The sequence below is a fragment of the Pinus tabuliformis genome, chromosome Q, assembly GCF_031772625.1.
Source record: "Pinus tabuliformis cultivar Carrire ecotype Pingquan chromosome Q, CPIR1, whole genome shotgun sequence".
NCBI lineage: Eukaryota > Viridiplantae > Streptophyta > Pinopsida > Pinales > Pinaceae > Pinus > Pinus tabuliformis.
In genome coordinates, this window is record NC_142296.1 from 432,802,477 (window position 1) to 432,827,647 (window position 25,171).

Sequence of the window (25,171 nt, forward strand, 5' to 3'; positions counted from 1 at the left end):
TGCCTGCTCAACCGAACTCAAACCCAAATAATGGGCAGGGTCAGCAAGTATATAGTGGGAAACCACCTGCCTAACCACAACCCCATCCACATCCATCTCAAATATACACCCCCCCTCAACTACCAATACCACCATTTCCAAACTCACACATTGGAGTAGCTCCACCCAATTGCAAAGCTGAGGAACAACACTTCCAAACAACTCCTCTTGAGCTCAATGATATTCACCATAGCTCAGGAAGAGTATTGAAAAAAAGAGATTATATTGAAAGCATTGAAGGACCACATACAACAAAAGAAGATTCAAAAGAGGAGATCAAAGGACCATGGGCTACACTTGATGAAAAGAAGACATCAGAATCAGAGATCGAGAGAGCTCCCTCATGGTTACCATCAAATCCTCGATGTATTCAAGAGAAAAATCAGCAAAAAGAGGAAGATGAGAAGGTCATGGTAGAAGGTGACATGAAAAATGATCCAGATCAGCAAAACCACCAAAGATATCAGAGCTATATTGAGATATGGCTCCAAACGATCACTAAGTTGCAGCAATACTCTCTTCCTTAGCTATGTTGGATCCCTTCAAAGTCAAACCATTTGGTCTCTGAAATCCGGATACTTGTCAAAGCATGCATTTCAAACCTTCACATCATTTTGTCTCTAATCTCGATGTGCACATGGCTCCATTGGAAGTGTTCTTATACTTGAAAATGATTTTGTTTTTCAAGTAGGGTAGGGTAGAGAAAAAAAAAGAAAAAAAATGAAAAAAATGAAAAAATGAAAATAAGAGGAAAATAAAAATCTAAGGTGAAAACCTCCTCGGAGGTGCCTCAGATTGGCTCATTGATTGAAAACCTCCATGAGGTGGTCAATGGGTTGGAAAGAAGAGAAAAGAAAAAGAGAATAAGATCCCTGGGTGAAAACCTCCCTTGGAGGCACCTAGGGCAGGCAATTAGGGTGAAAACCTCCATGAGGCGCCCTAGTTGTTTTCAAAAAAGAGAAAAAGAAAGAAGAAAAGAGAAAAAGAAAAATAAACCTAATTTCTGTTGAATAATTGCAGGTTGTAGGAAGGACATTGCAGGTTAGGAGGATCGCACAAAACAAAGACAGAGGTCAGCACCAGGCTGCAAGCATCCCTCACAATCCATTCCTCCATGACCACTACCCTTTCCCAAGATTTGGTCTCATTCGGACTGAGATTTCACCTTCTACAGGAAGTTTTGTGTCTTCTACAGGAAGTTTTGTGTCTTCTACAGGAAGATCCTATAGAGCCTGCAAACAAGCCAAAATTGATCTCTAAAGAGGACCTGAAGGTTGAGAATCTGTCCATGAGGCCTGTAAACATCCCTATTTCCACCCATCGCCATATGCCACCTTTTTCCATCTTCGTACACCTCCATTGCACTCATTTTTTTATGTTCCTGCACAGTCACACACAGAAATCCTGTTTTCTTCATACTGCCAGCAAAAACTCCTTAATGACAAATCAAGCAGCAGTTTTTCACTCACCATACCTATTACCCTCTGTCTAGATTCCTCATCAACCAAGATCCATACCTACATCACAGCCTAAGCTCATTTTTTCCTTACTATGCAAAAAATGCAGAATGCTCTGATACAAAAATACATAGAGTAGAATTTTTTTTTTCCCTAACTTGAAAAATGTGCATCCATTTAAAAAACTGTTTCATGGGGAGTTGTATAGGAATGATGGCAACATACCCAAGCAATTTCAGCTAATTCCAGTGCATGGTTTCCAATAAATCAGCCTCCATCACCTTCAGCCATTTTTGCATTTTCTTCATATCCGTGCATACATTTAAAAACATGTTTCATGGGAAGATGCATGTGGGTGATAATAACCTGCCCAAACAATTTTAGCCAATTCCAGTGCACGGTTTTTGAGAAATTGGCCTCTATCACCTTCATTCATTTTTAGTTTTCTCAAAATCTGTGCATCCATTGACCACAATTTTGCTATGGGAGGTGCATAATGATGATAGAAACATGCTCAGAAAGTTTTAGGTCAATCCGGTCTATCATTTGGGAGCTATGGAGAAAACAAGTCGCTGTCCTGTAAAAATCTAGCATCAGCAGCATGAGGGTGCAAATCTGAAGGTGGAAGCAGACTCCTGCAGCTTAGATCTAGCCAGAGGATACCCGCATAAGAAAAATAGCCACATATCAGCAACTAGACAAGCATGCATCTATAGACATAAAGGCATGCAGCAGAAGGAAAGGCCACAACACCTCACAACAAACGCATTCGACTTCCAGGTACGTGACTAAACCCGTTCCTCTGTTGCATGAATGTAATTTAAGAAATGCATGGATAGTGAGATGGTTGTGATTAAACAAGATCGGTGGTCAGCTAACTAGCCACCCTCATCCAGTTCAGACAACACCTCGTCTAGTTCAAACAGAGCTCAGTGGGTGCAATCGGCACGTGTGCTCAGCCATCTCGGGAAGAAAACTGAAAACAGGTACTGGTGGCTGTTTAAACTCCAACATAATTGATGGAAGTGATTACGGGAAAGCAGCATATAGTTTCATAACAACACTACAGTTCGCATAGGTCCAATGTACATCTGGCCACCTCATCTCCTCACCATGAATCATGCCAGCAGTCAAAAGACAGCTCAGTTAACGCATTCACCACTCTTTGTTCACTGTGCCTTCATGATGTTCTCGACTGGAGTACGCATCTACCATTCCCAGAGCAGCTAACCAGTCGTCCTCCGCCATATTTCTACCTGTTTTTTTGAAAATTTATTGCCTATCGGACTCTACAGGAAGCACAATGTCATTCTACAGGAACACTATCTACAGGAAGATTTCTATAGGAAGGGTAGAGAGCAGTTCTGCAGCTAGAAAATTTGAGATTTTTATCAAAATTCGAGCTTGAAAAGAGGCAGGCTCGGGAAACTGCTATGCATATGATATATTTATATAAGGTGGAGGATTAAAAACATAGTATTGGGTTGAAAGAAAGGAAAGTGCAGCTTAAAAGTCTACCTATGTTTTTTTTCCTTCTCTGAGTTCTACACAGTCTCTCCATTTTTCTGCTTTGCATCCAAAATCTGCCTTTTTCTTTCTCACATTCTTTTGAAAAACGAGATGCAACCATAGAAGCCAACCTGTGAAAAACCAAATTTGCAAGACTGTCCACTCTCTGAAGAACAAAAACACTATGTTATAAATATTCTCTGTTCTGTCAAAAGTATTGATTTTTCTCAAAAAACAAGAAGCAAATTCAAGTTGGAAACAGTTTGAAGAAAAAATTGCAAATTGATGTTGTGAAAAAGGAGAACATGAGAAATTCATGATTCTAGAAAGGCAAACCTCAGCCATTTCTCTATTTCTGGTTTTGAAAGTTTGTTTCCTTCCTCCTCACCTGAAAATTTCCAGCAGTCACTACACATCATGATAGGGAGATTTTTAGAAATATGGCAAGGGAAGATGAGGAGGAAATAGAAAAAGAGGAAAAGAACAGAATGGAGAAAGAAGAACTTGAAACAAAGGAGGAAATCAAAACAGAAGATGAGAAGGAAGACCCAGAATAGAAAAGAAAAAGACTAAAGCAGAGAAGGCAGAAACTAAACAAGATGAGAAGAAAACCAAAACAGAGCTTGAGGAAGCAAAGCTAACAGAGGCAGAGAAGACAAAAGAAGAGAAAAAAGGAAGAAGAGACACACCCTGAGATATCAGTGACACAAGCAGAAACAATGGGCATAGAGATTTCTACATGAAGTGAAGAAAAAGAATAGTAGAAAGAGAAATCCCTGAAATGTTGGCAAGGGAAGCAGCAGCTGTGCTTGCTTCATTAAGCACACCTACAAAAGAAAAAGGAAAAAGAAAAAGGCAAACCTCCATGTATTTAAAGGCCAGGAAAAGCACAAGAATTCAAACAAGCAGAATAGGAGGAGCAGTGGAAGGACATGGACAAGAAGGCAGAATTTTATGGCACACATGAGTAGACCACATCAGAAGCTTGGGATGATAGGGAGGCCACCAAGGCCATCAAAGATGAAGAGATAGATTAGTTGCTCAGAGGATGAGCAACACTTTCAGTAGGGGGTGATGATGAGCCCCAGAAATGGGTAATTATATGGGCTCATTTAGCCTCCTAATTCAACTTAATCCACCATTCTCATTATTTTATTGCATGCTTTTTATTATATTTATGCTAATAGAGTGAATTGGGTTAGTCATTATGCCAAAAAGTCTAATGTGTGCTTTATGCAGATTTTTGGTCAATTTTGATACAAAATCAAAGGTTTTAATGAGCACTTGGTAGCCAAATTCATGGAAGAACAAGGAAGAGGATTTGTAGGAAGGTGTCCCCTTCATTTATGAGCCCTTACCTCAAATTCTCCACTAGCATCTCGAAGTTCAAGGGCCACCACATCAATGATCACAAGGGTAGCCGAGCAGGGCTAGTAAAGTTGTTGTTAACTGCAAGTTTTGGCAGCCGAGTTCCTAAAATTTAGGAGGACTATTGGGGTCCTCAATTTGTATAAATAAGAAGGCTTAGGGCCTTAGTTTGGTTAGTTAGGAGTTAGTTAGATGTTAGTTAGATTTTAGTTAGTAGGTTAGCCCTGTATTAGCACATTTTCAAGATTTTTTTTGTAGACAGTTTTTGGGATGTAACTATTATTTTTTGATCAATAAAGATGAATCCAGCTTTGCACCAGATTTGATCATTCTTAGGAGCATGTAGCTCTTGGTTTTGGGCCCAACCCAAGTGCCAGTACCTCCTTTGTGTACTTTTATGTGTCTTTGTTTCATTCATAGAATAATTTCTATTATTTAGGTTAAAATATTGGTTTGTTACTTAGGTTGTTTTTGATGATTGAGATAGCTTTTCATGCTTCAGATTGATTTGATAGTTTGGTAAAAGAAAAGATCCACAAAAATGCCATCAATAAATCCTTGATCTCACCTCTTCCTCCTTGGGACCATGAGCTGAGACCAAGGTATACTTGCTGCCACAAAAACACTGTTTTTGCCTTTCCATGCAATTGCTAGTGTTAGATTTTTAGTTGGAAAAGTTGATACGAGTTGTACTTGCATGTTTAGATCTATTCTTGCTTAGTTTCCATAGTTATCTTGCATGATTTCCTGTCTATAAACTTCTGTTCATCATGTTTTTGGTTTTTAGGTCAGATTAGGTCAAAATAGATAGGTCTCTGGTTTTTCTAGTCTTTATTCAATCAGTTTTGGAAAATAGCATGCAGAGCACCTGTAATACATCCCTGCCTATCCTTCCTCCATCATACAACCTGATCCAACCCCTAATCCAAGATTCCTTCCCTTCATTTGCCACACTTTTCCAATCTGCCCTAATTCCTACATTCTTGTGCAACATCGCTCCTTCCATCCTTGAATGAATCCAACCATCTTCATCACTCTGTAGCCTCATTTACTAGGTCCTAGACCTCTTCACAGCCTCATCCAACCTCCATTTCCACTTTCCCACCTGTTTTCCTCCATCAACCCTCAAAAATCCTCTCTCGGCTCTTCCTGTAGAACATCCTATAGAACCCCTGCAGACTTCCTGTAGAAGATCACGTGGGCAGTTTCTCGAGATCTGATCGCTGTGAAACTCTTTGGAAGGGTGCTAGGGACCCCTTAGGCCCTCTTCTCACCTTCCCAACCACCTGCAAGTGCCTACCCCATCTCCTTTCGTCAATCAAACTCTGCACAGTCAAAAACAGTTAAAGCACATGCATAATAATTCTGCAAAATTACTCAAAAATACAAAAAGATGTTTTTTTTTTTTTTTTTTTTTCATATTTTGCTTTAGAAGTAGCTTCGACACATGCATTTTACCTTTCCAAGGGCCAATGGCATCTATTTCAGTAGATTTCATCTTTTTTCTTGCACCAATAGGGTTAGTCGGTAAAACTAGGGTTTGCATTTCCTTTCATCTTTCAGCTTCTTTTTGCAAGTAGATTAGCCTCTTTTGAGTTAGCTTTCATCCATCACAGTTAAAAGCTTCTTCTAAGAACTCATAGAAGTTTGCTTAAGCTCCTAGAGAACTTGTGCCAGCTGATCAAGTGATAGCTTGCAGTAAGAGCTAGTACTTGTGCATATAGCACCGTCGCTTCCAAGTTTGTTACGAACTATAGGGTTGATAAAAGTAAAGAAGGGAGTCCCAGGAGTTGCAAAATCATTGCTGCAATACTAGAGCCCACTAGTAGTTAACGCTTCTTTCTTGTCAACTTCAACACTTATCTTCTAGGATCGAAACAATACCTTGGTTTCTCCCCCCTTTTAAGGGATAACCTCAGGTGGCACAATGGGAATCACTATTTCCCATTGATGTCATCTGTCTCCCTGATGTTTGGAACCAACAAATATTTTCATGTTTGGGTAGTATCGTACTTTGTGACCATTGCAATTCTCTCATTTAGTCGAAGACCCATGCATCCCTTAGCACCTCATTCAAAAGGGCTTACATTTCGATGCATGGGAGGTACCCAAAGTTTAAGACCCATGTATCCCTGAGCACCTCATTCTACTATGCTTCATGTTTGATGCATGGGGGCACCTAGTTCAGTCTATTTTCCAGAGGCACCCTTAAGGGCATAAGAAATTGTCATTAGTCATTAGCATGTCAGCCACATCAATGCTGACTTGATAGGACCATTTCCCGTGTGATTGTAATACTTATTCATAACCATCATAACTAGCATGGGACATGCCCACATCATATTTTTTTCTTTGTATTAGTATTTCTACACAGAATGGTTCTCGTTAGTTCTTAGTCAAGAGTTTTCCCTAATCATCTCCACAATAAGTATTACAATCTCTCAAGAATTTGGTAAGACTCGCAGTCATATCAAAAAAAAGTGTGATGTATTTTGGCTATACACTTTCTCCTAACTGCATACATCACGGGGCAACTATTATCATGTGAAAACTGTACACTCATATGTACACATTATAATACACTCAAAGTCAGTGATCAACACATGCAAAGGTGACATTTTCAGCTGGAAGCACCATGAAGACCAAAAATCAAAAGATTTCCTAAAGTTCAAGTTAAAAAGTTGAACCGCACAGGTGCACCATTACTGGAAATTAACAACTGCATGAATATTTATTCAATAGCCACATGGCCATGAAAAATCTAGTCAAAACCTCGATCCAAAAACTTGCTTGAGTAACACTCCAAATCTTGACACTATGGGTTGAAAAATTTTAGCCTTGAGCCCAAAGAAGCCTTAAAGGCAAGGAAATGGAATCTCTCATCTCATTTATGAGGTGACACACCACATTGATAAGCCAAGGGGAGGAGAAGTATCCAAGAAAATCTATAAATATAAGTTCAAGGAGAGCTAAAAAACAAGAAGAAGAAAAGCATTGTTATGCTGGCAAAAATATTCCCTAGCAATCAAGAATTTCATTGAGAAGAGGATTTCACCATCGAGAGAGTCTTCCAAACTTCTTTGAGAGAGAGAGGAAGCTTGCAAGGAGATTGAGAAAGGAACTTCCTTGTGAGGAGTTTTGAGCTCCATTTCTCAAACAATTCTCTCCAAGTGTTTTTTATTCATCTATTATATCCCTTCTACATTCAACAGTCAATAAAGAGAACCATTTTCCATTACTTTGTTGATGTTCTTAATTAAGCATTGTTCATGTGTTATCTAGTATAGTTTTTAGTTTATGTTTATATACACATTGTTTCCATTGTTTTCAATGCTTTGTTTATCTATGTTTGTCCACTAACAACACCCAATTGATTGTTTATTCCTTGTATGTAACAACCAACTCCAAGGAAGGTGTCTTTGGTATGCCATAACAATAAAAACACCATAACACATGAGATGAAAGTGCTGATGCATAAGGGTAATCAAACACACTCTGAAATCTAAAGATCAACATGATGTAATGATTTGCGACAATATATATTAGTGTAAAAGTCAAGCAATTTTATAGATTGTGAGTTTATTCCCCATGTTTTGACCGAGTTTGGTATGCTTGATATAACAAATGAAAGAGTCATTTAAATTTTGATCAAATTAGGGCATGATTTATCAGTGCGATTAGAGTGTCATGAAAATATAGAATGTTAAGTGTACAATTGTGGGATGATGACTGTTATCACTCCAAAATTTCTTCAAAGTTGTTAGAAAAAAAACTGATAGAGGTAACACAAGCCAACTTTGGGGATTAGGATCTAGCCTTCCTAATCTCAGAGAGGGCTCTCTCTTTTTTATTTAACTTTGTTTAGTTATTTTATTTTAGGCTAGTTATGATTGTTCTTGGGTTTTGATTTAGATTTGGTGGTGGGATCACTTAGATGAAAAGATGGATGTTTTTACCATTGGGCTATGGGGTCAAATGTCTAGCAAACAGGACTAGATCAAGTTCTAAAAATAGTGTCTACAGGGCAAGATAATAGATTTACTTCAGATCTCAAGGCTAGATGGTGAAGTGGTTTTCAATCGGTTCCAAAGAGAAATTAAGGGTTCCTTAGGCTAGATTTTGAAGAAAGTGAAAGAGGTAAACTGGGATGGGAGAGCAATTAAGGATTCTTAGATCCGGATATCAGAAGAAAATATGTAAATGGTTAACTGTGAAAAACACAGTGTACTTAAACAAATTATGAGATAAATTTCAAATTAATTCATTCAAGTTTAGATAACATTTAAGTTTGTGAAAACATAAGAAAATAACAAATTGACAAAGAAAATACTTCATTGTAATAGCTCTACACATGAATCTTGTAATGCAATCTCTTTATTACTTGCTCCAGTCTGTTGACTTGAAAATTGGTACAATAACCCTCAGGTTTATGATCAAAATAACTTTACAAATGTATAGCAATCCACCCTCAATACTTCGAATTATGAAGTATTTATACAAAAATGATTTACAAAATATCCCAAACTATCTTGGGAACTAATCTAGGAGAAAGAAAAATCTTCATGCAAGAAGATAGAGACAACTATTGAACTGATGCTTGCTGTCCCTGTTTATTAGGTTGTGTTGGCTTTAATCTTTGATATTTTTCACTTTAATCTATGCTTTTCTGTTTGGTCTTCACGTTGGATGCTCTATTCACTCTGATCTTTCAACTGATACACTTTCACCTGATACACTTTGACCTGGCTGACCTGTCAATATCCTTTTACTGTGCCCTTTTACTTTTACTGTACATTTTTACATTTTTACTATGTATTCTACAATAAATCATTTAGTTTCTCCCATGTCTCAGCATCTGGTAATTGGATATTGATCATTTTCCTGAAAATCTCATCTACCTCTGTATACTTGGCAAAAGTAGGCTTATTGACAAAAAGGTGTTTTACCTCATGCTGGAGGTAAAACAAATTCTCAAAAGTTTGATATAATACTTTGCCAGTAGGTATGCCCTTCATGGATGAAGTATTCACCTGATCTCTGGCCACTTCCTGGATTTTTCTGTTATAGTCCTCCTGTGTCATCAGCTTATCATTTATTACCAAGGGATTCGGTAAACCTTTTTGCCTCAAAATTTCAAATTTGACCATGAATTTGTCAATGGCTAGCTGCATGGTTTGGCACTTATCCTCTAGGTTCAACATCAAATTCCTCTTGGTGAGGACCCTTTTAACTTCCAAAATTGTACCTGTTCTGTTAGGTATCTCTAATTCCTGCAACTCATACTTGTTCTTGGAGTTGAGGAAGTGAATGATCCTTGTAGCTTCCTCTGGCATGTCTCCAAGTTCTGCTTTGACTCTTTGTATGGCTTTTGTAGCCTGCTTTATTAAATCAATTTGTTCAAAAACAACTTGGATGGATGGCCAAATATCATTGATAGAGTCAATGATATTGGCTGACAATTGTTCCTTAGCTTGACTTAGGGGTTCATTCAGTGTTAGTTCCTTCTCCAGGCTTTTTATTCGTTCGTTCATCCTTGTAGACTTCTGATGTTCTTCTTTGTGCACGGTTTGGGCAAGCCTGTAGTCAGTTTCTAGGCTGGTCACTTTTTCCTTAAGCCTATTCATCTCAGTGGTCTAAATGGACATTTCTTCCATTGCTTTGACCAACCTGTTTGCTTCATCACTTGCAGACGCTGTTGTTATAGACCCTGTTGTTGATGTAGAGGGTGTAGATGCTGGCAGTGCTGTGGCCATTGGAGCTGTGAGAGCTAAGGATGCTGCCAAAGTAGAAGGTACAACAGTGGTTACTATTGGAATAATAGTGGCAGGGGAATCCTCAAGACTAGTTTTTTTTTTTGCTGAATCAAGCTATCCAATTCTTTTTCCATCTCCTTCAATTGATCATTCAATTGAAGTACTAGGTCCATCATCTCTTCATGATTGGTTTGGCTCTCCAAGACCTCTTTATTTTGTGGGCATTCTAAATGAGGAAGATTTAGTTGTTTCTTGAGAGCTTCTATATCCTCATTCTTCTTTTTGATCAAATTTTCAGCTGCCTTAATGTCACTTGGATCATGGCCCAGCTCAATGACCAAGTCCTCCAATGACTTGATCTTGTTGTCTTTGGCCTGTGAGGAGGCCTTCTCCAATTTGTATTAGGTTGTTACATTATCCAGTGAACCTTGCAGCCTGTGTACAACCATGGCCTTTCCTGTAAGGGTGGAGTAAATCATCTCTCTAGCCTGTTTATGAAACTCTATCTAGTCATTGGGATGAACATCCCTAGCCAATACCTCAAAATCAGTCTTCCTATAATCCACTGAGGTCTTTAGTTTCTGAAAGTGGGCTACATAAATTAAACCTACATCTTTCCTTCTTTTATGTCAAAAGCTGACATCAACCTACTCTGGTTGGCTAGTGTATGCTTGAAGTATTTGGCATATGTCTCAGCCTTCAACTTCTCATTCCTCATCTTTATTTCCTTATACCTAACTTTTATGTCTGTTTCTCTGTCAACTGGTCTAGTAAAGGAGGAAACCTCAACACTAAGCTATCTCTCAAGAATTTGAGTGTTGGAGGTTGATGGCTATTGTGTTTCACCTGAAGCACCTATGTCTTTGCTTCATTGCTCCATTGTTTCAGTGTTAGTTATTTCCACTAATTCAATGTTCTCTTCCTGTTCAGACACAGGGTTCAATTTGGGCCTTTTCCTGAGTTCAAAGTATCCATATGTGGTCTCCATGGCAGAACTAGAACCCTCCTCCTTGTTTCTTTTTGGGTTCTTGTCCTCATTGGTTGGGGTCTGTAAAACAGGAGGATTACTCATTGGTTCCCCTAGTTCTAGAACCTGCAGGAAAGAACTCTAGTCAATTTTCTTTTCAACATCAATTAGTGTGTTTTCAACATCCACTATTATGCTATCCATGTCAATCAATGTATTTTCCAACCACTCAGATTGGTTGGAAAACTACTCAATATCAGGTCTTGGATGGTGGATGAAAGGTCCCAATTTGACCTTGATTCTCAATTTGTTTATGACCCCATGAGGGTCATACTGCCACATGAAGCTATTTCTGAATTTCATCTGTTGTAATATATTGTTAGCCTTAGGTACAACTTATCTGTTATTACATATGAAGGGGCCCAATTGGTTCTTTATTTTAAATTGGGTCTTCTTCCTAGCTGCTAGGAAGTTGACCTCATCTGAATTGATGATTTTCCTAAAATACTCAAGTGAAAATATCCTCATAGGGAGGTATTTGGCTATCTTATAAGGGGCTAGTTGGCAGTCGTAAACCCTAATCTCAGTGTGGTTCTGGTACAGGTACTAGTCTCCCACCTTGTTGTTCTTAGCCAATTGTAGCACCCTCTTGATTTCTTGACTGATTCTAGGTTGAGTGTTATTGGTCAGCATGTTCATGACTGGGTAAACAAATGAATCTATGAAGTCTTTGTAGGTAAATTTTGTGGAGTATTTCTAGATCAAGGGTGTCTAAAAGACCACTGATCCCTCCTTTCCCTTGCTATCCAACTTTTGGATTCTTACAGGTAACTTATCTGCTTGGTAATACAAAAACATGTGAAATAACACTAAAGAGTACTTGAAAACTCTTTCAGTGGGTAGTCTTGTGAATTGTTCATGCATCCTGTCTGCAATGAACTGAGCATAATTGTACATGATAGTAGGAGGCTTGCCTGGGGTGAAGATGGATAGGAAGGCCAGGATAACCTCATCCACATGCTCATCTGAGGTATATCCTAGGATGCAAGAGAGCATGGTGATTATATGTCTGCCTGTCTCTGAAAAAATGGTGGCAGCATAAGGTGGAGTATCTGTGGGAGTATGGCGGTCTTCAATGATGAAGGTCTGGAAGATTTGTCTTATCTTAACTAGGTCTAGTGTGATATATAAGTCCAATAGGTCTCCAATAGATAATGGGGTCTCATTAGGGCTAGGTTGGACTTGCAGCATTTGGTTGATAGACTCTGGAGTGATGGTGAATAAGAGCTACTGGTTAGGGGCAACAATAGCCCTTTGGCTAGGGATATAGCAGGCATGACAAAAATGTATGATATTAGGGAATGGGTGAACTTCTGGGAATAGGTATTTGGGTAAATTGGATTCCCACAGATGGATGTCATCGGTATGGTTCAGGAATCTATCCTTACTCCAGCAGTGGAGCTTCAGAAGGTAGGCTGGGGTAGCAATATCTTTTATCTAGAAATCCCTATCTGCTAGTGCCAAATGGTCAATGTCCAGGTGAGGGGTTGACACAAGTCTCACATCCAGAGAGGTTTGGGAAGCCATGACTGAGTTTATGGATTGGGATTAGGTTTGTATTGGCTGGAGAAGTGAGGTTTGGGAAACTATGGTATAGTGAGGGGGTAATTTTAGTTTTGCAAAAGAGGGGTTTTGGGCATACCGGAAAATTACTCTTCAATTAGGAAAATGCATTAATTAATTTCAATTAATTAATCTTTAAACTTGACTGTACATTTTCAAATTTAGAGAGTTGTTCTAGTTTTTTCTCAAAAATACCTGGAAATTGGTGGTATTAGCTGCAAATTAGTTTCAATGGTGACTGTAGATGGTACGGTGGCTTCAGTTGTGCACTGGATGCTTGAATTGGGCATTTGGAACTTGTTTTGGAGGTAAACAGTGGTCAATTTTGGTTGCCAAGGTTTAGGGTGGTGCAGGTTGGCTTAGGAAGCATTCACAGTGCAAATGAGCGAAAATAGTTGAAATAGGATTCTCCAACCTTTTAACCAGCAACGGTCACAATTTGGCGTGGAATTCATAAATGAACAGTGGATGGTTTTAGCTTTTGGTGGGGAGGTGGTTTCAGGGGCCATCACACCGCTTTTGGAGAGTGGGCAGTATTTCCTTGAGAGCACGCAATCTCACCTGAGGCTGCCACATAGTAGAATAGGGCCCAGGCAAAATCGCGAATCTCGCGTGCTCTCGGGCTGGTAAAGGTCGGAGAGGGAATGAACGTGATATGGATGCATGTTGTCACATCTGGGGGTGGAAGATTAGACAGCTGTCACAGGGTCAAGCAGCACGGAGGGAATAGGGGTGAAGATTTGCAGGGCTCGGGGGGTTAATTACAACTAATTGTAATTATTTAATGAATAAGGTGGGGATTAAAAATATAATGAGCGGCTTTAATGGAGTGGGACCAAGGGTTAATGTGGCGGGGTTTGTTTAACTGCACCTAGGTTGGTGGGTTAAAAGGTTTATGTTAGGGAAATATAAATAGAGGAGTTAATTAAATAATGCCGGGGGGGGGAATAAAAACATAGGATAAGGGGTTTTTATGGGTTTTTGAGGTAAAATAGGGAAATTAATAAGGGGGTGTCATGCGGAAAGAGTCGATTTTGCGGACAAAACCGACCTCCCTAGAAGCTAAAGCTTTCTAGTGACAAACAAGACAAGTAAACACTACCTTTCTCTAAATATGCATTTAGAATACAAGTAATCAGGTGTTTATAACATAACTTTAGTCCAACGCTTTGTAGTAGTCCAGCCTCGCCGATCCGGATGAGCTCCTCCTTCTCTTCGAAACTTGCATTCACTAACAAGCCAACATATTACATAGCACCTGAATAACTTATAAAATAACACATATTCATCATACAGACCAAGGAGTATATGAAACAAATCATGTATAACAATCTGTTGAGAAAAGTGAGCTTAATTGTATTAAGTGGAAACAAAAGAAACCATTACAACCTGAGCCTTAGTGTTGCGCAAGTCCCTCCTAGGGTCCAGCAAGAGTTTTCCTTTACTTTGATCAGCTCACCCACTTCCAAATAAGGCTAGGAAAGGATGGGAATCTCTCCTCTCAAGCTCTATAAGGGAGTCCTAATTCCAGCAGCATCTACCCTTAGGAATGTTCAGCTTTCAACCTCCTCTCCCTCTAGCCCAATGCCTGTATTTATAGTGCTTTAGAGGAAGTTAATCAGGTCCACCATCAATGGGAGAAGCCCCTCTTTGAATGGGATAGCTCCCCTCTTGATGGGATAAGTTCCTCTTTCATAGGGATACATGAACCATCTGGAGGCGCTCAATACACGTCAAACAAACTTCTAGAATGCTCTAGAAATGACCACAAGTAACTTTTTTGAAGTGAAACTTGCGCCTTTTGACCTTTACAGGAGTACGCACCCACCCCTTTACAGACAGAGCGTACAAGTACGCAGGTATTGTGAACTTGGGGTGCGTACACGCAGGTAAGGCTAAGAGAAACTGCGTACCCAGAGTTATTTGACTTTTTAAGGACTTTCTCTCTTTTTGGAGTTTGACATGAAGAGCAGAGGTATAAGACTTGCCAAGGAGGATAGTATGACAGTTGATGGAGCCATACTAACTGCAAAAAGTCATGGTGACAAATTTTAGTGTAACATATTTCCCCCTAAAGTGCGAAGCCTGTAGTAGATTAGGGTTTCATATCATCTAGGAAGGGTGAAGTACTTTATCATTTCAAGGATTATCTTGTGGAGAGCCCAGTCGGAACCTGCAAATATTCAACACAAAATACATGTATGAGATCATATCATCGCTGAGGTAGGCATTCCCATACTCAGATAAAAAACTTTAACTAAAAAACTAACTACTGCTCTGATGCAGGAATGATTTTGCAGTACATCATAATCATAGACTTGTGTAGACACAGTATGGACGCAGTCATCTGTTTATAGTTGGTCTACTATACAATGAATACAAAACTCCTTGCAGCCTGGATGGTGGAAACTAGATCCAGGGTCTTCATTTCTACTTCCCGAAAAGGTATGATTCTATCGATGCGAATAAATGAGTTGATGTCGAGCATGGTAGAAACCACTTGATTACCAGTCGATGATGTAAACTGTTAACAAGTGTGAGAGAGACCACCAGTGATGTCAATGGTTCTCAAAGTACCCAGTACAATCCATGACATGTGAATGAATGAGTTGATGTCGAACATTTCACGGAATCCTTCGATCGAAAGTCAATGATGTAAACCGTCGTCAAAGGCGAGAAATCTTCCATTGATACATGTAGATTTCAAGGTATCGACGATTTCTAGGTCATCTTTCTAGATAATGTGCTGATGTTGATAGAAAGCGACCCGTTGCAGGCAAGCCCACAACACGAAATCATAGATCAAGTTGAAGAAATGTAGCTGTAAGGACTGACTCAGGGATGGTCGAGATGGATGACAGGTATTTTGCAGATGAATGGTTTATTTGCAGTGACCTCTTGAACACATAACGACACAACAGATGGCTTGGTGACATTTGACCCAAAGTTAATACCTGGCTGAAGACTTTCAATGTGGTTTGATCAACTGTGAGGCAAAGGATCTCCCAACCCAGGTGAATCAAAAGTGTCGTGTTCAAGAGTGGTGATAAGGCTTCTTCTGAGACAAAGGATAACAAATAGGCTCATTTTTCTCTCTTTTCCCCCACCATTTCTGGCAAGTACCTCTTTATTTTTTACAAGCTTGAGGAGGATAACATATGCTTGATTATAAGCTCATCCTTCGGATATGTCCAACTTAGTTTTGATTCGAACCCTAAGAAGGAGTGGTCTGGTCCTGTTTGTAATCGAACAAGTCCTTTACTGTGAAATTTTAACGAGTCCAGTATAGGAGAAACTCGGCGTTTTTCATTTTTAGAGAGTCTGAAAAAACTTAAGAAGACTCCAGGGTTGAAATTTTTCGTAAATTTGTGTCTCTCAAGCCCGAAAAAGTATAAAATAATACTTGAGAGAACCGCTTGATCTTGCGACCAAGGAGTACTTTCATGATTAGTGTCTTTGACCTGAAAAGTAAAAAGCGATCAAGGACACGTCGTTTTATTTCCAGTATCAAATTTGAAACGACAAAAATCCAGCAATCTTTTCCTGTTTTTACGGTCAGAAAAGGGCTATAAGGGGACCGTCTTTTAATTCCGTTTTAACGAGTGTAAAAGAAACGCTCGGCAATCTTTTCATGTTTTAGGAGTCAGAAAAGGGCTTAAAAGATGACTCTGATGTTTTTGTTTGTGAAAAATGACAATTTTCCATGAAAATCCTTTTCTCCTGCACAAAAACCAACACATTACTCATACCTGTTTAAAGATAGATAAAAATACTTTGAAAAATACCTTTTCATGGTGGAAAATAAACAAATTTGACATTTATTTACTCAAAAAACCTATAAAAAGGGCTTTTACCATTTCATTTTTACCACTTTACTGTTGAGGAGAGGAAAAGGGCTTTTGGCAAGAAACTTCCCGTGGACATTGCGGAGAATCCGACCATCGAAACCGAACGCTGTCTCATCAGGTATTCTACAACATCCTCCTCTTCATTTCCATCTGTTTAGAATTTGTTTTTAAGCTTTAGTTTCATTTTTTGGAGGCCTTGGGGTTTCAAGGTCCGCTTTTCGGGGTACACAGGTGCTCCATGGGTGACCTGCGTACCCTGACATTTTCTCAGTTGGGAAAATGCCGGGCGTACGCAGCTTGCCTTAAGAGAACCAGGGCGTCCCGCCGCGTACACCGCGGAGAGGATTTTGAAACTCCCATTTCTCCAAAATGAACCAAAAAATTTTAAATTTATGGACTCTAACAGATGTTTTATGGTGTGTAGATTGCCCACCATGCTTGATTGGCGCGAGAGAGAACACGAAGATGTTGATTTGGCCACGATTAATCACCAACCTTCCATTGATGCTTTGAAGGCATGCGGTCTTTACAAATACTGGGCCATACCTGGCATGAGGGCCCAAGTGCACTTTCTAGAGTGGCTGGTTGAAAGGTGGAACGTTCAGGATCAGTGCTTTTACATTGGAGGGCACCAGCTCGAGATAGAGCCCTCAAATATTTACTTTCTCACTGGTTCGCCCAAGAGGGGCAAACAATTGACTCTGTCCGGGACTAGGCCGGGTGGCCAGTCCATTGCTAGTCTCCGACTAGAGTGGTGTAATAACCAAAACCAGGATAATGGGATAGAGATTAAAAAGATATCCCGACCTGAACTTATGGTAATTGCCTTTACAGTTACCAGATTTTGCGGGGCTGCCGCTTTGCACATTGCCACTGGATCCCAGATGCGGATGGCGATTGATTGCTATCGAGGCACCATTTTCAACTGGTGCGATGCTGTGTTGGCCAACTTAAAGGGCCAACTGACTAGGACCAAAAACGGACAGCTGAAGACTTTTGGTTATGGGCCTTTAGTTGTGAGTTTTGCCCTAGAGAGGGTTCTGATGCTGATCCCACAGCAGCTCACTGTTGAGGTTGGGCCTCCCCGAGAGCCTAAGTTGATGTGATGGGTTGCGGTGATGGCCCATCATCCTAACGAGGGCACGGAGGTTGTCCAATTTAGACCGGAGTATTTTCACTGGTTGGAGAACCAGGTCTTCTCGATACAGGATTTTCCTTATGCCGGAGTTGATTTTCGTGGAGATCTGGACATGATTCTTCCACCGGGAGAATAGTGGGATGACACAGGTACTTCATTTTTCACAAGTTTTTAAATTATCTACTTTTTTTCGTTTTTATATCGTCTCAAAACTGACAGTGACAATTTTCAAAATGCAGATGTAGGCCCACAGCGTCCAGCCAATCTCCGGCCTTTCGAGAGGAGAGTACCAATTGCACCGGCACTGGCCCCACAGGATGCGGCCGCAGAGACCTTAGCTGAGTTGGAACAAGACCTAGAGCGTCTTACGGCAGACATACCAGAGACCATTATAGATGATATTCCTATCAGACTTCAGCGCTATGTCGTCACAGTCCTAGGACCTTTTAGGAGGTTCTTGTGTAGGGTGGCGCGTGCAGTGGTGTCGTATAGAGAGCACCACCAGTGATTGGATGGTCACTTTGTAGACACATGTGACATTTTGGTTTTTTGTACTTATCATTTTTGCTGATCATAAGATGTTTTTCAACCTATGATCGAAGACGATGTATTTTTGACACACTCCTATCTATATATATCATTATTACCGGCTTATCTTGTTAAACATGTGTGATGAAATGTTTTTCAAATTTACATGTATGATTATCGCAAATGTCTGTCTAACATTCGAGAAGTAATTGCATCTGCTAATGTATTTAAAGACCTTGGAATATGCTGATATTCAATGTAATCAAATTCACGTTCCAAGAGATGCACTCTCAAAAATAACCTTAATAACACTGGATTTCTAATGGCATACACTCTATTAAGCTGTAATACAACGAGTTCAGAATCTAACCTCACTATCAAACTCTGAATCCCAAACGAAATAGATTCAGACAATAATTCAATCACTGCACTGTATTCTGCAATGTTGTTTGTTGTTTGACCGAGGCTCACCCCATGCATAGAAACTAACTCGTCAGAGGGCGAATAGATAACCCAAGCTGCGGAAGAGATACTCCGTGTACTACGACAAGCACCATCAACGAATCCAATGTACGTTTGGAGAGGCGTCGACATCTGCAATATCAAGAGTAAAACCAAGATAAGCCAGAATAACGATGAAAAACACACTTTCTAAGCTAAGCACACTGTCTAAACTAACAAACACACCAGCTAGAAAGAAAAACCTAACCTAACTAAAATCTCCATACCCATCATTTAAGCATAATATCTCTTCAGGTAAAGTCCATTTCTGGGTTTACCCAAAGAGTCCTCGTCAAAATCTACCAGCTCATATGCCCCTTTTGCTAACTTACGTTTGACAATGTAGGGCCCATGCCACATAGGAATGAATTTTGTAGCACCTAATTTATCATTAGCTTGATCATATAATAGCACTAGGTCTCCTTCCGAAAAATTTCGAGGGGTCACATTTCGATCATACTGAGCTTTCATACTTTTTGCGTGAGTCTCGATTGCCAATGCAGCGTCACGTCGAGTCTCATCTAATTGAGCTAAGTATAATAAACGCTTCTCCTCTTCGGAAGTAGCTGGGAGTAATTCGACAGCCATTTGAAGTGACGGGATTTCGCATTCAATGGGCAGCACAGCTTCCAAACCATAAACTAGTTGGAAAGGGGTGAACCCTGTTGATGTTTTCACTGAGGTTCGGTACGCCCAAAGCGCGGAAAATAACATGTTGTGCCAATTCGACCGATGAATACCAATGATTCGTCGGATCATGATAACTAAAAATTTGTTGATGGACTCAACCAAACCATTCGCTTGTGGATAATAAGGAGTTGAGCTATCGTGACGCAAACCAAGCTGGCTTGTAAGTTCTGTCATCATAACGTTTCGAAAATGGTGCCCATGGTCAGTGATTATCGCTTGTGGGACACCAAACCTAGCAATAATGTGATTGAATATGAAAATTGCAGCTGTCTTGCCGTCTGCCTCGAATGTAGGCATCGCCTCGGCCCACTTAGTAAAATAATCAACCGCAAGGATGATATATGCATGCCCCCCGGCCGAGTGAGGGTTACATGTAATAAAATCGATACCCCATTTGGCAAAAGGACCAACGGCAATTATAGGGTGGAGAGGAGCAGGTGGTGCGCGCATCTTGCGATTAAACACTTGACAGTTGTGGCATTTCCGGATTGCAATAATATAGTCTTTAAATAAGGACGGCCAGAAGTAGCCAGCGCGCAATATCTTTTGGGCTGTGGCATACCCAGACATATGACCGCCACACGCTCCAGAGTGACAGTCATTTAGAACCCTTTCAGCTTCCTCGTGAGTTAAGCAACGGCGAAAAATCAAGTCCGCCCCACGACGATAAAGAGTATCTCCAATAATTTTGTACTGTTGGGACTGGAATCGAATTTTTCGACGTTCCGACTTTGAAACTTCGGGCCGAAAGGATTGGGTTTGGAGATAGACGATGATATCCCCATACCACGGATCTAAAGTGCTGATGAGAAACAAAGATTCGTCCGCAATGGGTTCCTCTGCCACAGTTTCCGTGTCAGCATGCGGGAAATCACACATCAACTCTGCAAAAACTAAAGATTTCTTAGACTTAGACTTTTCAAATTCCAAGTCGAACTCCTGCAGGATATCGATCCATTTAGAGTACTTTCCCCCTAGCAATTGTTTAGTCAAAATGTAGATCATAGGGTTGCAATCCGAAATGACTGTATTTTTACGGAGTAGAATGTAGTGACGAAAATGTTGGACAGCTTGAACAGCTGCCAATGCCAATTTCTCCACATGTGAATATTTGAGCTCAGTGGGATTTAACGTCTGACTAAGGTAATATATCACATGTTCCGTTCTGAATTCGTTTTCCTGTACTAAGACCATTCTAATGGTGGAATGAGCGGCGGCGAGGTACAAAAAGTAATACTGGTTGTAGTTGGGAGGATGCAGCAATGGTGCATGGGTCAACGCGTGCTTGAGCGCATCGAAAGATTTCTGAGCTATCTCATCCCAAGAGAATTGAGCATTCTATTTCAACAACCGGGTAAAACCCTTTGTAATCTCGGCGTAGTTAGGAATGAATCGGCGTAAAAATTTTGCTTTCCCCTGCAAACTTTGGAGTTGGTGAAGACTCGAAGGAGGAGGCAATTTGATGATAGCTTCTACCTTCGAGGGATCGACGCGAATGCCGGCTTTTGAAACTACAAATCCCAGCAATCGTCCCACTTCTATACAGAAGACACATTTGTGTGGGTTCAACCGTATACGATAATGCCTACACCTCATGAAAATTGCTCGTAAATGGACAAGGTGATCATCTCGATGTAATGAATGAGCGGGCAAGTCATCGAGATATGGTTGCACAATGTGTTTGATGTCATGAAACGCATAAGACATCGCCCTTTGAGAAGTGGCTCTGGCATTCTTAAGTCCAAAAGGTAATTTGCAATAAGCAAATGTCCCCCATGGACAAATGAAAGCCATTTTTGGTTGATCGGCAGGTAGAATATTGATTTGATTGTAACCGGAAAAACCGTCCATAAAGGAAAATATTTCACTGCCGGCACAATCATCAATTATTTGATCGATATAGGGTGTTGTATAGTTGTCCTTGGGACAAGCACGATTGATATCCCTATAGTCGATACATATTCTTATTGTTCCCTGTTTTTTGTTAACCGGAACAATATTCGATACCCAATCCGTTAACGGGATCGGATAAATGAAACCTACTTTCAATAGCTTCTCAACTTCTGCTTTAATTGCAGCCGCTTTTCGTGGGTGAATCTGACGCAAACGTTGCCGGACGAGTTTAGCATCCGGGTAAGTCTTGATCTCATGGACAACAATTGCGGGATCAATTTCTGGCATTTCCTCATAAGACCAGGCAAACACGTCGCGGAATTCTTGAAATAGGGCCTTGTATGTCTGAATTTCGTCATCTGAACACGAGGCACCTATATGAATGTGCTCAACAATTCCGGGCTTGACTGAAATGTCAATGGGAATAGTGTGAGAAACGTTTCCCAAATTCAGCTCTGAATCAGGATGTTTCATTGGACTCTGAGCTTCTTTGACATATTCAGCTGTAAAGATTGATGAGAAATCATTTTCAAAACGATCATCCTCAGGTAAAAACGAAGATCTATGATGGAGATCTTCCCATGGTAAATCGTCTACGCACAGGACTTCACAAAGTTGTTCGTCAGATGACACAACTTCAGGAAACGTTATTAACTCCGAGGTTGACGCGAAAAGGGATTCCTCACGGAGCACATTCATTTGGTCGATTTTGGTTGAACTCGGGTCGGTAAAAGACTGCACGGCTTCATAAGCAATTTCATATGGACTCAAAGGCATTGCGTCACCAAATGAGTCTATCTCAGATTCAGAAGGAACGATCCAAGGATCGTCATAAACAATGGTGTCTAAAGTAATCATATGAATAGATGCAAACGAAGACACGACGTTGATTGGAGGAAAAGGAAAAGTTCCCAGTAAACCGGCATCTTTAACTAATCCTACGCCAACATCCTTGTAAGGGATAGTCATTTTACCGACATGCTGGATACTCTCTGAAGAGGCTGGGTCGGATGAAAAGTAAGCCAGCTGGTCTATGGTTACGATCTTGCCATTATGTGGAAACTTTATTACTCTAAAGACCGATGAAACGACCGTTGTCATAGTGTAAGACCAACTTCGACCCAAGAGAAGGTTGTAGTCTAGAGGGGCATCAACCACCTCCACATCTAGACTAACGGTTTTTCCTTCAACCCCTATAGGAAAATCCTGTAGAATGCCAAACGGATGGAACCCACGGCCATCAAAGGCCTTAAGAATTGTCGGGGATTGATTTAGTGAAGGAGAACCAAGCGATCTCTAGCACTGTATCGACATAATACACGTGGAAGCTCCCTCATCAATTACAGTCCGATGAATAGGCCTTTTTTTGACTATCACTGGGATCTGGAAAGCCATCTGATGAGGCAAACACAGTGTACTATTTTCTAGATCAAAGATTATTAGGTTCGGGTCCTGAACATCAACAGCTCCTATAGCCGACAAAAGTAATTTTCGCTGTGCTGGGCATGATTGTAGCACTTCTAAAGCCGACATTGCTGAGGGTGAAACAGCTAAATCCTCAACAATGTTGTAATTCTTGGCCGCTCTCGCATGTGGATTGAAAGCAGACCTTTGAAGTACACCCTTGGCGGGCGGTTTGATTACTAAGTCAGGGTTAGGTTTCTCGATCTGTAGTGGATCGGAACCGGGAGCTGAGGTTGATGGATTTGAATGAGAAGATTCTGCTTCTTTCGATCCATCAACAGGACTTTTACTACCATAATCTTGCGATCGAGTCGCAATCCTTACATGAGACATCATCAATATGGGTTCTTCACTGGCACTCGAGGAAGAACCTATCATCTTACTCTCCTGCTTTGGAAATGGATCTTTCAAAACAGCAGGAGTTGGGGAACCCTTGACGATTTTCACAACCTCGGCCCGATGAGGGCAATCTCTTGTAAAATGATCCTCTTCACAAATAAGACAAGGATATCGAGGTTTGCACTTTTCGTCATTGGTTTCCGAATTTTCTGTTTTCTCCTTTGGAGTTTTGTCTGCTTTATTCTTCTTCTTACCTTTCTTCTTCCCACCGTTTTTTGATTTAGCCGTAGATGACTCTATAGCGTGAATATCAGCGGAAACTTCAGCAGAAGATTCTCCTGTCAAGGAGTCTGGTAAGGTTATAATGGGCGAAGAATTCTTTGAAGACTTCTTCTTGCTTTTAGTATTCACCGTACCAATCATGCCATCAGTAGCATGAGATCCCGAAGGAGCAACAACGATTTGATTTGACTTCGGAAGATCTGGGATCTTTTCGTGTAACGTACCTGACTGAGTGTAAACTAAGTGAAGGTACTGCGCTTGAGCAATCACTTGCTCCTCAGTAACTACTTCGGCCTTAGCTACGTCTTCAGTAATCTTCGGTAATAATGATTTAACAAACCATTCAGCTAAGATTTGGTCCGGGATAAAAACTTTCACTAATCGCCTTCGACATCTCCATTCATGTATATGATCGGAAATATAAGTGGACGTCGACTGTTTTAATGAAGTTAGTAACTCCGTGCCATTATCATATGTGACTGGCAACTGAAAATGAGTTAAGAACGAGGTAGCTAACTGATTAAAATTATAAAAAGAGGCCCGTGGTAACTCAATGTACCACTTGGCCGCGAGACCAATGAGCATACGCTGGAAAAGACGTAAGCGGATCAAATCATCTGAGATAGAATTTGAAGCACACCAGAGGTGGTAAGTCATCACATGATTTGACGGATCCTCTCCAGACTTACCTTCGAACTTGGGTATGTCACTGGGCAACTTATTGGCATTGGCGGCCAAAACGAAAGATAATTTATTGGATCGTTCGTTAGGCGCGACAAGTCCGGTAAATCCAAAGTTGCGATAAACAGTAATTGCCGATTAGGATCCCTAAAACTCTGGGTCACAAGACCAGTCCCAGGAGGAGGATATCCAGGATAACTTGGAATAGGAATCGCATTCGGGATATTGTATCCTCCTGGAAAACCAGGATTAATCGGACCGTACTAGGGTTGCTGAGGTTGTTGATAAGTGTACCCAGGATACGGTTGATACTGGTAAACTGGCTGTTGGACAGCAGGCCCGTATTGGTACTATCCCTGGTACGGTTGATAAGTGAATTGTGGTTGACTAGTGACAACCGTACTTAAACCAGGCTGTCCTACAGGCATCTGAACCGTAGTTTGAATCATGGATCCAGATAATGGTAAAGATGTCTGAGGAGTAGTTGCAGAGATAGTAGAAACTGGAGCTGTCGATACTCTAGAAGTAAGTGTGGTGGAAGGAACAAATGTTGCGGTAGTTGCAGCAATCGTTTGAGATGGAGTACTAGGTGCAATGGGCGACTGAGTAACTACCGAAGGTACAGAAGTTTGAACATTAGACTGGACTGGTTGCTGGGGTGAACCAGAAACTAAGGGTTGTCCAGCTTGATATGACAACTGTACACTTGGCTGCAATACCTATTGAACTTGCGATGGATCCCACACTATGTTCATTCCGGGGTATTGACCCATGACAGGTTGAGGATATTGAGATCCATAACCGGATTGAGGGTAGGTTTGATAATTGAAAGGTGCATTTCCCGTACCTTGAACATAAGATTGACCTTGGGGTGGTTGATAACCTTGACTCGAGTACTGACCTTGAGGTAGATACCCTTGAGGTAAATACTGATACTGGGGTTGACCTTGAGGGATAAATTGATACTAAGGTTGACCTTGGGGTACATATTGAGGCTGGGGTTGACCTTGAGGAATGTATTGTACTATGGGTACATACTGTCCTTGAGGTTTCCCCCCAGATGCAATTTGTGTACCTTGAGGTTGCCCCCC